The 16146-nt window shown below is 37.9% G+C and overlaps 2 pseudogenes; one reads left to right on the top strand and one right to left on the bottom strand.

The window, feature by feature from the left end:
* Window positions 1–6109: 6109 nt before the first annotated feature.
* LOC129530369 (ras-related protein Rab-9A-like) lies at window positions 6110–8406 on the bottom strand (annotated as a pseudogene).
* Window positions 8407–9627: 1221 nt separating this feature from the next.
* The window catches only part of LOC129530368 (testis-specific XK-related protein, Y-linked-like), a 31654-nt pseudogene continuing 25135 nt past the window's right edge, over window positions 9628–16146 (top strand).

The raw sequence follows: 16146 nt of genomic DNA, 5'->3' as shown, positions 1-16146 counted from the left end.
CTTCCTTTCAACAACTGTTAGCTTTTGTTTGTTTGTTTGTTTTTTGGAATTATAACGGGTGTGAAGTGATATCTTACTGTGGTTTTGACTTGCATTTCCATGAGGTTAAAAGGGGCAGGAGGCATAAGAGTTGGCGGAGCAAGAGGAAGGGTCGGGACAGCCAAGTGGAGAGGGTAGCCAAGTGCCAGGGACCACAGTGGTTGTGGCAGCCTCTGCCCAGTCTCAACTACAGCAGTGAATAGAAAAGTGAGCGCATGTTTGCAGAGTGGATTTTTTCACAATCTAGCTGTTTCAACAAGGAGAGCATGTGATTTGGGGGACTTCTCTCCCTCTTCTCATGCATCCCCTATATTCAGTCCTCACTGGGCCCCTGCCTGGAGCCAACCTGGTCTCAGCTCCCAGACAAAGGAGAGCTTCATGCCCCGGGAACCTGGTCGCTGTGGCCCCTAATGGACACAGGCCTGGAGGGAGGAGCACAGCCCATATGTGCTACAACAAAGACTGTAAAGTATGGAAGTGGCCACAACATTTAGCCCAGTCATACCAGGCCACATGAACAAGGCTCACCAGTCACGGGCCTCAGCCTCCCTCTTGAGTCGGGAACTGCCACAACCATCAATCTCAACAGCCTTTCCAGGATTTAATAGGCCAAACACCTTGGAATTCTGCTGATTTTAAATTCTGCTGTCATTCCACATCTCACGCAACTGTAGCGCTAGAGACTGGAGTCAGAGTCTGCAGGTTGCTTCCTCCTGCTGGTGCAGGAGAATGTGCCAAGTCAGTCTCCACTTGTGGCTGGTACACAGAGCTCCACTTGTGGCTGCTTGGCCACCAGCACTTAATTATTTCCACTGTTACCTCTAAGGTTTACCAAAATGTATCTGTGGTGTAAGCTGTCACTACCTTCCCTTCCTTTGGGCCTTCCAGAGACTACCTCAAAACACCTGTCAGACTCAAAAACAAACTACTGTGGATTTGGTCAACTCTGGGTTGACATTTAGAAAAGCTGTGGCCTCAGAAAGCAGCTTCCTTTCTGCTCCAAATCTACTAGGCTCTACAATGAGCATTAAGATGGCCCTGCGCTCAGACACAGAAAAGTTCTGGGTGCAAGTCTTAGTCCTCCCTTCTGCAAACCAGACTGATGACCTAATACAGTACCCAGCTGCCCCGTGCCTTCCCTAAACCTAAACTTAATCATAACATTAACGTTAACTCTGCTCCTACCCCTAATCCTAATCCAGGATCCCTAACACTAACAGCAACCTTAAGCCTCAAACTTGACCCCAACATCAACCCTATGCCTAACCACTCACCAAAACCGAAGCCCCAAAACAAATCCCAACTCTAAATCCTAACTCTAACAGCTATACCTGAATTTGACCCTGACCGTGATAATAACCCTAACCCAAGGGTAGTCCAAACATTACATAAACATGAACTTAAACCCTAAGACTAAAACCCTAACCCTAAAGCCCTAACCCAAAGACAAAAACACTAATCCTAAACAAAAAACCCTATCTCTAACCATCAAAAGCTAATGTTAACCGTAAAATATTACCCCTAACACTAACCACAACACCTAACACCAAGTCCTAAATTCTAGCTCCTAAACCTGCTTTCTGAACATGAACATAACACTCATACCCCTAACTCCAATCCTAGAACTCTTATTACAACCCTAACCCTACACCTACCCAAAACCTAAACCTAGCTGTTACATAAAACCCAAACCCTAATCCTAACATTAATCTTTAGCCCAACCCTAACCCTACACCTAACCATAACCCCTAACCCTAAGCCTAAATACTAACATTAACTCTAACCCTAATGTGTCACCCAATTTGTACCCTAATGCAAACCCTAACCCTAATTCTAACCAATAATCATAACTCTAACTGTAATCATAATTCTAAACATAACCTTAACCCCTTAATCTAAATTTAAACACTAACGATAACTATAACCCTAAAGCATAACCTACTCCTACTGTAATGTTAACAGTAACATTAAACAATAATTCTAAACATAATCCTAATTCTAACACCATCTCCTTTCTATAACACCAACAGAACCACATCAACAAGCCCAATGAAAACACAAACAGTAACACAAAACACCAACCCTAACACTAACCCCTAACACTAATTCTATATCCTAAAGCTAACCCTAACCCTAAATTTTAACCCATATCCTCTAGCCCTAACCCTAAAACTTACTCTATCTGGTAACCTAAAGGTAATCCTTACCCTAAATACTAACCCTAACTTAACCCTAAATCTAACCTTGAAACCCTAACTCAAAGCCAATCCCTTATTTTTAAATGCAATCCTAACGTTAACATTAAAACACTGAAAAACTAAACCTAACCATAAGCTCAACACATAACCCTAACAATAACACTAATCCTAACTGTAAAAGCGTAAATCCTGAACTTTAACACTAAAAGTAACCTAACTCTAAACCCATCCCTAAAAATAAGCCTAAACCATGTTCTAAATCTAAAACCTAACCATAATCCTCATCATTTCATAAACTGTGATCATAACCCATAATCCTAACCATTAACCAAAACCCTAACCCTAAATGCTATACTAAACCTTAGTCCCTAATGGTAACACTAACACAAATGCTAATCCCTAACACTAATCCTAAACCCCAACACTAACAGAAAACCCAATCCCTAATACCTACCCCAAATCCTAACCCTAACTTCAACCCTAACACCAACCCCAAATGTATGCCCAACCCTTACCACTATGCCTAAAGCTTTTACCCTTAACTTAACCCTACCACTTCATGAACACAACCCCAAATATAAACATAAAACTTACCTTACTTTAAACAGAGATTCCTAAGCCCAAATCCTAACCCTCATTATAAAACTAACCCTAAAAAATACTCTAAACATTAGCCAAACCATAAACCCTAACTCGAACACTAACACCCAATTCCAAGCCCTACTCTAACCCTAACACTAACCCTAATCCTAATCTTTAGCCAAACGCTTTGGCCAAAAACTTTAACCATCATCCTAACCCTAACTAAACCACAACCAGGTACCCAATGTTAAACTGTAAACTAACACTAAACCCTAACCCTAAAATTTAACACTAAACCAAACACTTTAATCATAACCGTAACACTAAACATAACACTCACCCTACTTTTAACCCTCATTCTGAATCCTAAACCTAACCTTAACCCAAACCATAATGCGAACCCTTACACTACCACCTAAACCTAACCCTAATTCTAACTATAAAACCTGAAATCCCAAAAACACTTAAGATAACTTTAAATGCATCCCATAACTCTGAAACTCAGACTAAACACTAATCCCAATACCGTTATCCTAACTATAAAACGAACATAATCCTAACATAATCTTAACCTTGGTACTAAACCCAAAAATAACTCTTACCCAAAACACTGAACCTAATCATATCCTTAACCATAAATCATAAACCCTAACTGTTAACAGTAACCCTAGACCTAAAGCAAAACCTGTAACCATAATTAAACCTAAACCCTAAACCTAAACCTAATTTTAGCCCCCGACTCTAGAAAAACTGTAATACCAACACTAATCATAAATGCTAACCCCTAACCCTAACAATAAGCAAAACCCTGACACTAAACCCTAACCCTAGTCCTAAACTGCAAACCAACCCTAAGTGTAACCCTAATCATGACCACTAACCTCAACCTCAAAACAAACCCAGCACTCTCATGCCAAACCTAAATCCAAAGCCCTAACTGTATGTCCAACACTAACACCAACATCTAACCAAAAATGATGAACATTAACCTTAACAATAACCCTAAACCCTAACCCTGAACCCTGAACCCTAACACTGAATATAACCATAAGCCCCATCCTAATGCTAAACACTAACCCAAACACTGAAACCTAACACTAACACTCTAACCCTTACCCTCACGCTAACCCTTAACACCAACCCTAAACTTGGCCATAATCCTAATTCCTAACCTCTAACTGTAAGCCTATCTTTTTATGCTAAACCTAAGCATAACCCAACCCCAAACCTAACCTCTAACCCTGATTATGACCCCTAACCCTAAAGTCAACCCTAACCCTAGCCCATAACCCTAATCTTAACTCTAACTGCAACCATAATCCTACCACAGCACTAAATCTTATCTCAAGTCCAGCGCTAACCCTCAGTCTAATACTGAAGTTGTTCTGCAATTGTAAAACATATCCAAATCCTCCGTTTCTATCCTATCCTTAAGGTTACCCCATTATACTTAAAAATCTTTAAATACATCCTCTATGACTCTAACCTCTAACCCCTTATACCCATAAGAATACAAGCAGTCATACCTCTTTCTAAGCCCAAGTGAGTATTGAATTAAACATATGATATCACCAGCACAAAAAACTAAATATTACTGAATCTGATAATTATAGACATCATAATCTTTAACCAAATAATAGTATATGGAATTTTTTACACAGCAAAGACATTATAGACCACAATATTTAAGAAATTTTCTCAGAAAATCAAAGAATTTTTACCATTCTAATGCCATCCCTTTTCAATATATTATGTAAATCAAATGATGGAACCATGTTTGTCTCGACTTTTACAGAAAGTAAAGACAGCATATTTAACAATTAAAAACCCAATAAACTGTGGTTCAAATTTTTTTCAAGTGTTAAAACGTCTTTATGCAAAACCCATAACAATCATCTAAACTGTTGGTAACCAAGGCTTTAAGATGAGGAACACTGCACTGATTCTCAACTGTATTAAACCCCTTACTAGAAGTCACAGTAGATCAATTATATATATATACTCATATATGTATATTTACACACACACACACAATCATTCATATGTAAAAGAGAAAAGTAAAACTACTCACAGATCTCATACACAGAAAACCATGAGGAACCATCTAGAAATTATAAAATCTAGTAAACAAATTAAGCAAAACAACAGGACAAAATTTCAACAAACGAAATATTTTTTTTCTTTTTTATGGCGTTATGCTATTGTTGCCCAGGGTGGAATGCAATGGCATGATCTTTGCTCACCGCAACCTCCATTTCCTGGGTTTGAGTGGTCATCCTGCCTCAGCCTCCTGAGTAGCTGCGATTCAGACATGCCGCACCATGCATGGCTAATTTTGCATTTCTAGTAGAGACTGGATTTCTCCATGTTGGTCAGGCTGGTCTCAAAGTCCTGACCTCAGCTGGTGTGCCCGCCTTGGCTTCCTAAAGTGCTGAGATTACAGATGTGAGCCACTGCACCCAGCCACAAATTCTATTTCTATTCACTAGCAATAAACCATGTAAAAATGAAATTAAGACAACAATTTTATTTCTCAAAAAAACAAGAGGCTGGAATCTTTTCCCCTGCCCTGGAAGCTACAGATGCAGGCAGCTGGGTTGGGGACAGCCTTGGAGCTGAGGTTGTGCTGCTACATTGGGACCTGGCTGCAGTGGCTATGGGGCTAACAGGAAACTGTTCAAGTTCCTGAGAAATCAAAGTAGAATGATTTTAAAACATAATAGATGAAGAAGAGAAATCCTCCAGTGGTTTTGAAAGCCCTGATGCCAAGATGTCAAATAAATATCTTTTTTGCGAGCACAGCAGCAGTCTGAGATCGACCCGGGACACTAGAACTTGGCGGCGGGGAGGGGCATCCGCCATTGCTCAGGCTTGAGTAGGCCCTTATATCCTCATGGTGTAAACAAAGCTGCAGGGAAGTTTGAACTAGTGAAGTCAACTGCAGCCCAGCAAGGCTGATGTGTTCAGATTGCCAGATTTTTCCTCTCTGGGTAGGGCATTTTTGTAAAAATGACAGTAGCCCCAATCAGGGGCTTATAAATAAATCCCCCCTCTCCCTGGGACAGAGCATCTGTGGGAAGGGGCAGCTATGGATGCAGCTTCAGCAGACTTCAACATCCCTGTCTGATGACTCTGAAGAGAGCAGCGGACCTCCCATCACAGCGATCCAGCTCTGCTAATGGTCAGACTGTCTTCTCAAGTGGATCCCTGACCTCTGTGTATTATGACTTGGAGACACCTCCCAGTAAGGGCTGACAGACACCTCATACAGCAGAGCACTGGCTGGCATCTTACAGGTGCCCCTTGGGGATGAAGCTTTTTTGAACCCCATCTTCAAAGGCTGCTGCCACATTTGTGGCATCTTTTGCACTTGTTACAAAGTAAGGGTAGTCACTGTCCTTCCTGCATAATGCAGGTGTTCTTCTATAAACACCTGCCTTTTGTTTATGCCAGTCTTGGAATGCAGAACTACAAAAGGAAATCTCTCAGGTTCTTTCCAATTACTTAAGTTCTGGAAGCTTCCTAAATCATTGATACTAAAAATAAGCAGAGAACTGTCAGAACCTCTGTAAAATGGCGTCCTCAGGCTTTGGAATCTCTCCTGACCTGCCATGTCACAAATCTGTATGGTAACAAAATGTCCATCCCTTTCAAATCTTATTTTAAAATTCCACATCTATTGCATGGAACAGCTGAGTGCCAAACTTATTAGTTACTTATCTGTTCCTAAGTGAACTCCTCCCAACCACACCATCTCCGAAAAGAACTACTTTAAAAAGTGATGAATTTCCTGGCACTGTTAATCACAAGAGCTTCAAGAACCCTTGAAAATAAAAAGGCACCATAACATTCCTTTTTGCCTACCTATTCATTTATATGAGTGTATGAATATCAGCTTTATTTATTTTTCTTTTTTTTTTTTTTTTTTTTTGAGACGGAGTCTCGCTCTGTTGCCCAGGCTGGAGTGCAGTGGCATTATCTCGGCTCACTGCAAGCTCTGCCTCCCAGATTCACACTATTCTCCTGCCTCAGCCTTCTGATTAGCTGCGACAACAGGCACCTGCCACCACGCCTGGCTAATTTTTTTGTATTTTTATTAGAGACGGGGTTTCACAGTGTTAGACAGGATGGTCTTGATTTCCTGACCTCGTGATCCACCCGCCTCGGCCTCCCAAAGTGCTGGGATTACAGGCGTGAGCCACCGTGCCTGGCTGAATATCAGCATTTAACTGAAATAACATACATAGAACTACAGAATAACTAAAAATAAGACTTGTTGTTTACTGAGTATATAGCCATGTGTGGGCTACTGTACTACCATGATTCTCTGAAACAACTAAAAAGGGCTCACTCTTCCCCTTTATCAGGTCACAATTGACTGTGAAGCTGGTACTTTAGCTGAAATGTGACATCAAAGCTCTTGTTATGAACAGCGAATCTATGATAAGCCCCTCTCTGCTCATAGTAAGCTCCACTACTGTTTGTTAGAGATGGATAAGAGACCAAAGAGTGTATGTTTCTGATACAGCAAGATTTATACCTTAGGGAGTATGTTTATGACAAAGGTAATGGAGGTTAGTGTTGAGAGAGCAGGAAACTTTATAGTTATATCTGAGCCAAAAAGAAGAGCCATGTTTAAGCTAGGCACGTTGGTTCATGCCTGTAATCCCAGCACTTTGGGAGGCCAAGGTGGGCAGATCATGAGATCAGGAGCTTGAGACCAACATGAAAAACAGGCTGAAACCCCGTTCTACTAAAAATACAAAAATTAACCAGGGGTGGTAGTGTGTGCCTGTAATCTCAGCTACGCAGGAGGCTGAGGCAGGAGAATCCCTTGAATCCGAGAGGAGGAGGTTGCAGTGAGCTGAGATTGCAGACATGCACTCCAGCTTGGATGACAGGGCAAGCAAGACTCCATCTCAAACAAACAAACAAGCAAACCAAGTAGGTTTCGTCTTTTCACATAGGCACGTGTTTCTTGGACATGTTGTTTGTTCCTTTTCATTCCTTTTTCTCTGACATTTTCTTTATGCTTTATTTCAAAAAGTTGATCTTCAGTCTTTGATATCTTTCTTCCACTTGATCAATTTGGCAAGTGATAATTGTGTATCTTTCCGCAGTCTTTTTGCTGTGTTTTTGATTTATGTTTTTCTCTAAACTGGTTATTCCAGTTATCAATTTCCCTGACCTTTTTTTTGAGGTTCTTAGCTTCCTGGCATTGGGTTAGAACATTCTCCTTTTCTCAGAAGAGTTTTTATTACCCACATTCTGAAGCCTACTTCTGTCTATTCCTAAAACACATTCTCTATTCAGTTTTGTTTTCTTGCTGATGAGGAGTTGTGATCCTTTGGAGGAGAAGAGACTTTCTTGTTTTTGGAATTTTCAGCCATTTTGTGCTGTTTTTTTTACATCTTCGTGTGTTATGTACCTTTGTTCTTTGATGTTTGTTACTTTTGAATAGTTTTTTATGTGTGCGTGTGTGGAAATCCTTTTAGTAGATGCCTTTCTGTTATGAGTTTTCCTTCCAACAGTCAGGCTCCTCTGCTGCAGGTGTGCTGGACTTTGCTGGAGGTCCACTTCTGACCATTTTTGCCTGTGTTTCACTATCAGAGGGTGCAGAAAAGCAAAGATTGCTGCCTATTCCTTCCTCTGAAAGCTTCCTCCCACAGGGGCACCTGCCAGGTGCCAGCCAGAGCACTCCTGTATGAAGTGTCTGTGGATCCCTGCAGGGAGGAGTCTCCCAGCCAAGAGGCATGGGCTTCATGGACCCACTTGAGGAAGTAGTCTGTTGGAAATCTGCACCTCTCTTCAGAGCCAGCAGGTAGGAAGGTTTAAGTCTGCTGAAGCTGTGCCTACAGCTACCCTATCCCCCAGGTGCTCTGTTTCAGGGAGATGGGAGTTTTATCTACAAACCCCTAACTGGGGCTGCTGCCATTCATTCAGAGATGCCCTGACCAGAGAGGAGGAATCTAGGGAGGCAATCTGGCTACAGTAGCTTTGCTGAGGTGTGGTGACTTCCCAGTGGCTTTGTTTACACTCTGAAGGGAAAACCACCTACTCAAGCCTCAGTACTGTTTGACGTCCCTGTCCCCACCAATCTCAAGCACTTCAGGTTGACTTAAGACTACTGTGCTGGCAGCAAGAATTTCAAGGCAGTAGATTTTAGCTTGCTGGGCTCCATGGGGAAGGCATCCGCTGTGCTAGACCTCTTGGCTCCCTGGATTCACCTCCCTTTCAAGGGAGTGAACGGTTCTGTCTTCCTGGCATTACAGGTGTCAATGGGGTATGAAAAAAAATAACTTTTCAAGCTAGCTCTGTGTCTGGCCAAACCAGTTTTATACAGCTTGCATGATAATTTATGTTTAGCACCTTCAATTATGTGTTATAATGTAACTTTTAGCAATTTTTAAATTTAATGTAAAACCTGTTATTTTTTGTTTGTTTGTTTTTCCTGTAAATGGCAGTAACATTAAACCTTTTCCACGGGTACAAGTGAATGATATATTCTTTTCCATGGGTACAAGTGAATGATATATTTGTACATTCACATATTTAACTATTAGAATTTCTGGGAAGCTGGATTTGCTATAAAGCTACTTTGAAAAAGATCTGTTTTCTTCTAGATGTCCCCAGACAATAGACAGAAACCACGAATCCTCTTTCTGAAAGAGGACAGTTATGCTGAGAAAGCACTGTGTGTCCCCAAGATTTCCTCTAGCTTAGTCCCATTGGTCTTTCAAGGAAATGGACAGCAGGCCAGACTTTCTCCAGTACAAGGAGAAAACCAGGAAGAGGTAGATCTTGCCAGATGGCTGAATTAGTGTTGTTGGATGTTCCAGTTGGAATTGGCAAAGGGACTCCCAGACTGGAGCCACATGAGGAAGAGAGAGTAAGATAATGAGAGAGATGGAGAGAGAGAGAGAAGAGGAAAGAGGGAGCCAGTGTTAGGAAGTGAAATAACTGTTGTTGGTGCTCAGAGGTGGATTCCTGAGACTTGAGGGTTTTAGAGCCCTGACCTGAGCCTTGCAGTTCCCTTCAGGTCAGTTGTCCTTCTCACACAAATCTCTTTAAGAGTAAAATGAGAGAAAAGATAGGGCATGTGGCCAGAGACTCTCAGGATCCACGAGTTAACTTAGGGTAAACTGCCATTGCCCACAGCTTCCTGGGATGCAAGGGAGCCTCTGGCCCCAACACCGGTCCTGGATTTCAGCACCCAATGTAAGAAGTAAAGAAAGAGGAGAGAAACCTGAATGGTGACTTGACAGTCAACACAGACAGGTTTATTTTGAATCAATCTGAGAGGGGTGGCTAGCCAGGTTAAGTCAGAGCCACACACTAACAGATTAAGAATTTTTCACCATTCAGTCTCGGAGAGTTTATCAGAGGCTTGCACTGCCTCTGTGTCTCTTTGTTGTGGTTATCTGAGGGAGAGAGTTCCTTTTCTGTTTTTGTACATCTTTCTGGAGTTGCAGGCGTATCCCCCATGTCTGCTTCTAGCTTCCCTATCTTAGTGCACCTGAAGGGAAAGGAATGTGCTTGTTATTTGTAGTTAGGAGAGAAGTGATTTCCTTGAAATGCATGAGGCTAAAAAGAGAACTGGATGTTAAAGTGATGGTGTTGGTTCAAGATGAAGGTGCTCCTGCTCTATCACTTCTAGTCAGGTAATTGTACAGCTATTATTTCTGTTTTGCTTTTTGGAGTAATTAAATACTTACAAGTAAATTCTGTTGTCTGCAAATTCAAATCAGCAAACTTATATGACTCTAAGTGATGTATTTTCCATACACAAATGCATGCTTACAATACAACACCTGTGAGTTCTAAAAATTATTTTATGCTAATGAATACTGATTTCTGCACTCTCTGAAAAACAAGATTAAGTGATTTTGTGTATTGAATATACACAGTTACTTAGGAAATCCCTGAGGTTTATATTTTTTAAAATGTCCTTTTCTAATGGTTAAATTGAAATATATTTTAGTTAAAAAAAAAAACCTGTAACATAAAATTAAAATTAGTGATAATATAAATAACTGCATGGCTTAAATTATTCTTTTGAAGTTGTGGAAGTGTTGTTGTTTTTGTTTTAATTATAACAGCATACAACATCTGCAATAAAATTTACCACAGCTCTTCATTTTTTCTCTCAAAGAGGAATTGTACTTCATAATTTTCTTTGTGAGATGTTTGCTGTTTATGAGAACAGGACTCATTATTCAAATAGAAGTTGTTTTTAAATCTTGATTATATTACACCAATGAATAATTGCTTTTCAGAGAAATGTAACAACTTTAGCAAGAGTGGTCAGTTACTAAGAGCAGTATTTGATCTCCTGAGAAGAAAAGATTCAGAGCATAGGGTTTATATTTACAGAAATATATTTGTTTGTAATGTATGCAAGCTCAGGTAAGATATTTTCATAATTTTATATCAATTATGTTTTTATTTTTATTTTTATTTTATTTTATATTTTATTTTATTTTATTATTTTATATTTATTTTATTTTTATATATTAAATGAGAAGCACATTTTAATCAAGTTATAACATGTAAAGTGTCCTAATGTACAAGCAATATTCCATGTACATGTACACATATACACATCAAAATGCATTGCAAATCTGTGTAACTTTAATGTATTTCGTGTATTCTCAGGTAATTTATATTAATGCACTTGTTTCATTTTTCTGGTAACCTTTAAGATTAGATATTGTGCCTGATTGGTGACCTCTTGATGTTATCTTTTTCTTTTGTATTTTTTTTTTTTGAGATTGAGTCTAACTCTCTGGCCAGGCTGGAGTGCAGGGGCATGATCTCATTTCACTGCAACCTGCCTGACCAATATACATATATATATATATATATATATATATATATATATATATATATATATATGTATATATATACACATTTTTGTGTGTGTGTATGTACACACACACACACACACACACACACACACACACACACATATATATATGTATAACTTTTTTCATACTTTGGTAGAGACAGGGATTCACCATGTTAGCCAAGATGGTCTCAATCTCCTGACCTTGTGATCTGCACACCTCGCCCTCCCAAAGTACTGTGATTACAGACTTGGATCACCGTGCCCAGCCGATGTTATCTCTTAATGTTGCTTTTTGAAAAGTACTGGCTTCCAGGTCATATCCACACTATCTAAATCAGAATTTCTAGAACCTTGAAAAGGAATCCATATCCTTAAGGGATCCCAAGTGGTTGTTTTGCTTTTCAGATTTAAAAATGACTTCTATGAGAAACTTACCATATATGTATGTTTTTGTTAAAATAAAGTAAAAGAAATTTAGTGGTACTGTAAATAAATAATTCACTTACATTTTTTGTTGATGTTAGCATAAATTAAGAAATGTGATATTCAGTAAAGCTCTCTTAGGGTAGCCTGATTTTTCTCACATCAACCTATTGCACAGTAGTACTAAAGGCATGGATAGATTGTCAGAAATGTACGACAAAAATATTTGTAGTGTTTTCAGTGTTATTTTATGTCATTTTTATGAGTGAAAAGAAGGGAAATTTATTACAGATGCTGTTGTCCAATTTGAATATCAGCAATTCAGGTGTTAGTGCAACTTTTCAAAAATTACTAATTTTTGGATATAGCTAGAATTTAATTACTAGTTAATATCTCCCTGATATTGATAAATATTAGGTCACATTTATATGATGATTCAGACAATTAGCAGATCATTTTAAGTAACTTGTTAGAATCACAAATATTTTACTATCTAAAACTAAGTTCTATGGTCACACATTCCTGTAATGAAAGTGTATTTTTATTATTAATATATACCTTCAGGAGGAAATAAATTTTACCCTTTCCTCTTCCTGCTCTGACCATCTCTGCTTTCTTTTTCTCAGCCTAGTCTGACTACATCTGAGATGCTGGGATACTTCTAGTAGAGTAGAAGCATACATTATAGAAACACAAATACAATATTTATTTTAAATTTAAAATTATGAAACTTAAGAACTCACAAAATTTTTGTTTTGCTCAATTTAACTTGAGATTTTAGTTTCTCATACACAACACACGGTTGGTTTATGATATAACATAAGTTTAAATTTAATTGCCAAGGTTCAATATACATTTATACATCTTAAGGCATTTAGGTAGTATGTTTTAGGTTTTAGGAATTTTTGGATTTGAGAAAACTGAGTCATTACATTTGCATCACATTGTATATCATTCCCTGTAAGGCTCCCAAAAGTACCCAAGAGTCAAACATACTAACGCTTCTATAAAAGCAATGGATGTTCCCTTTAAGGGTGAAGGGTACATGAATGAAGGCTTAAGTAGCTTCCCTCAATTAAGTCTTTTTTGCATCGGAAATTGAGTTGCATAAGAATCTTAGTTTTAAAAGCCTTGCTTAATTGAGCTTTTTGCATTTCAGATAAAGTATTTTGAATCTGTCTTAATTATGATTTTGAAAATACAGTACTGAACTAACAGCCCAGGTGGGCTACAAAGCATCATAATAAACAAGAGAAATACAAAGTGCTCTCCTGCCTACTATAGGGAGTATGTGACAGATTTGAAGAGTAAAAAGCATCTTGCAGTAGAAAAGGGCTACTTTGTTAAGCTTTTTTTTTTAAGTAGCGAATGGGTACAGACTTAGTATTGACATAACTTGGCTTTTTAGCAATCATGTGAGATATTCAGTGTAACATGATAAACCACTAGAGGATCACAAAAGGCATATATTAGTAGCATGTCATTAGCTATAAAATAGAAAGTTCCACAATAGACCACAGTAAGGAAGTATTCAAAATTATCTGTAGAAAAAGATTGTGGGTGCTCCATAATAGAAAAACTAGCAATGTAGAACATATGTGTAGACAAATTTATGAGCTCTTTATGAGTTAGGATAGCCAGGTGTTTGTAATTGGAGATTTGAGGAAGTGGAGCAGGAAAGAGATGTTAACACCTATGTCCTGGGTGTGATTTGATAAGTTGTGGGAATAGTAATGCAATTTACTGATAGAAAAAATAGAACCTCTTTGAGTGGATTGCATTTTAGAAACATATGGGACACCAAATAAAAAATTGTAATGGGGAGTTGGATACATATGTCCACAATCTGGAATCATCTAAAAGGATACATGTGTTACCACAGATGTAATAATGAAAAAGAGTCACAGAAAGGTATGTCCTAGAATGGAATTTTTTTTTAATTTAATGTTATCATGGTAGATAATATTAACTTATCCAAAAGCAATCCATAGCCTCTAAGTAGTTAGTTTAATTAGTATGTCAGAGAAGAGTTTTATTATCATTATTATTATTACTATGATGATGTGTGTGTGTGAGAAGGAGTCTCACTCTCTCACTCAGGCTGGAGTGCAGGAGCAGAATCTCAGCTCACCGAAACCTCCACCTCCTGGGTTCAAGCAATTCTCTGCATCAGCCTCCTGAGTAGCTAGGATTACAAGCGCCCACCACCACGCCTAGGTAATTTTTTTATATTTAGAAGAGATGGGGTTTCACAATCTTGGCCAGACTGATTTTGAGAAAAATGATAATTTTAAAGAACTGTGCTTATTCTAAAAACTGATCTTTAGCATTATTCTAGAACTCTTAGTTGTATCATCTGCAGTAAAAGAAGCCTAAGAATTGCACCAGAATTAGTTGCCCAACTCTACCAGGAGATTCAAAGTTTTGTTGTTATAGGATTCTAGAAACAAATCATACTATATATCTGGAAACTCTGTACACACACCCCCACAAACACACAAAATTTTCACTCAGTAGACATTATAATAAGCACACTGAAAACCTGATAATAAACTAAAGTTATTATAAAGCTGTGGAACACAATGATTAAAGGCAAATGATCATCTTAAATTGTAAACAACTGAAATATTAGATTTTAACAATGAAAATTTTCTAATTCTTCTTTTGTCCACCATCATAGATTTCAAGCAGATTAATTAATGTTGTGAATGACATTAAGAGTTCCTATCAATTGAATTTAATTTATGCCATTTTAAAAATTATTTGTAGTCATATATTGTTTACCATGTAACTTCTTTTATTTGCTCTAAAGTAAGGCTAAATCACATCTTAGCCTCTTCTCATCAAAGGATGTGATTACCGTAAAGGTATACATGTTGGGTTAACGTGGAAAATCAATTATGTGGATTAATATGGGACTCATGTATTAATTTATTATTCTCCTTATTAAGTTTGAAATGGTTTGTGTAATGAACATTTAGTCTATTCAACAGGCGGTATTCAACAGATATATATCAGCATCTGCTGTGTACCAAGCACCGTTCAAGGCAGTAGATAACAATACAGGCAAAGATAATATTAATCCAAATTGCACATGAAAACTTTTGATACTATTGATAATGTGGCAAGTGACATGATTTTCCCTTTATTATAATTTTTAAGAGAATAAGATAGTGAAATGTGTACTATAAGTATAACAGGAAGCCTATTCGTGTTATTCTTTACGTTAAATAATTAGATTACTAAAATTACCTTTTCCAAAGAAATTTATATTATAAATGCTCCTATGGCAAAAAGAAAAACCCTGGTCTCTGACTTGGAATATAATATAATTATATTAAGTAAGATACATGCTAGAGAGAAAAAAACTATTTTATTTTTTTGTCATGGTAATGAGAAAAAAGACAGAAGCCATTTTTTTGCAACTTTTAAAATTGACTCCTAAGAACAGTAGACAGTAAGCAGTATAACAGTAGACAGTAAACAGTAAACACTAAGCAATGTAAATATGTTGCATTTTAGCCAGCTCTGAAAGAAAATGACTGATCATTAGCAAATCAGGCAAATTTTATTGTTGCCATTGAAAATTCCTTTACCCATCGTGTGTGTTCTTATATTAACAGAATTGAAATCAATTTTGCACTGCCAATTAATATTGCTGTTTTATAATCACAGGATTCTTGCTTTACCTTCTAAAATGTCCCTGAAAAATGAGTGAACACCAAGTAAGTTTTGTTTTTCTTAAAAAAGGTAGTCATAAAAGACTGCTCATATTTAGTAAAAATAATGAGGTGAGTTGGACATGGTGGTGCATTTCTCTAATCCAAAGTAGTTGGAAGGCTGAGGCAGGAATATTCCTTGAACATTGGAGTGTGAGGCCTCATTGAGCTATGAGCTATCATCTTCTCACTGTAGTCCAGCCTGTGCCACAGAGCATAATCCTAAGTATAGAATAACAAATGGAACTATGAAAAGTAATATAGCATTACTGTGTTTAATTCACTTATAGTAATGCATGGATAGTATATTTAGCAAAACATTTTAAATTGGTAACAT

This window comes from Gorilla gorilla, chromosome Y (genome assembly GCF_029281585.2).
Source record: "Gorilla gorilla gorilla isolate KB3781 chromosome Y, NHGRI_mGorGor1-v2.1_pri, whole genome shotgun sequence".
Lineage (NCBI taxonomy): Eukaryota > Metazoa > Chordata > Mammalia > Primates > Hominidae > Gorilla > Gorilla gorilla.
The sequence above is the reverse complement of the archived record's forward strand: the minus strand, read 5'-3'. Positions and strand labels throughout refer to the sequence as shown.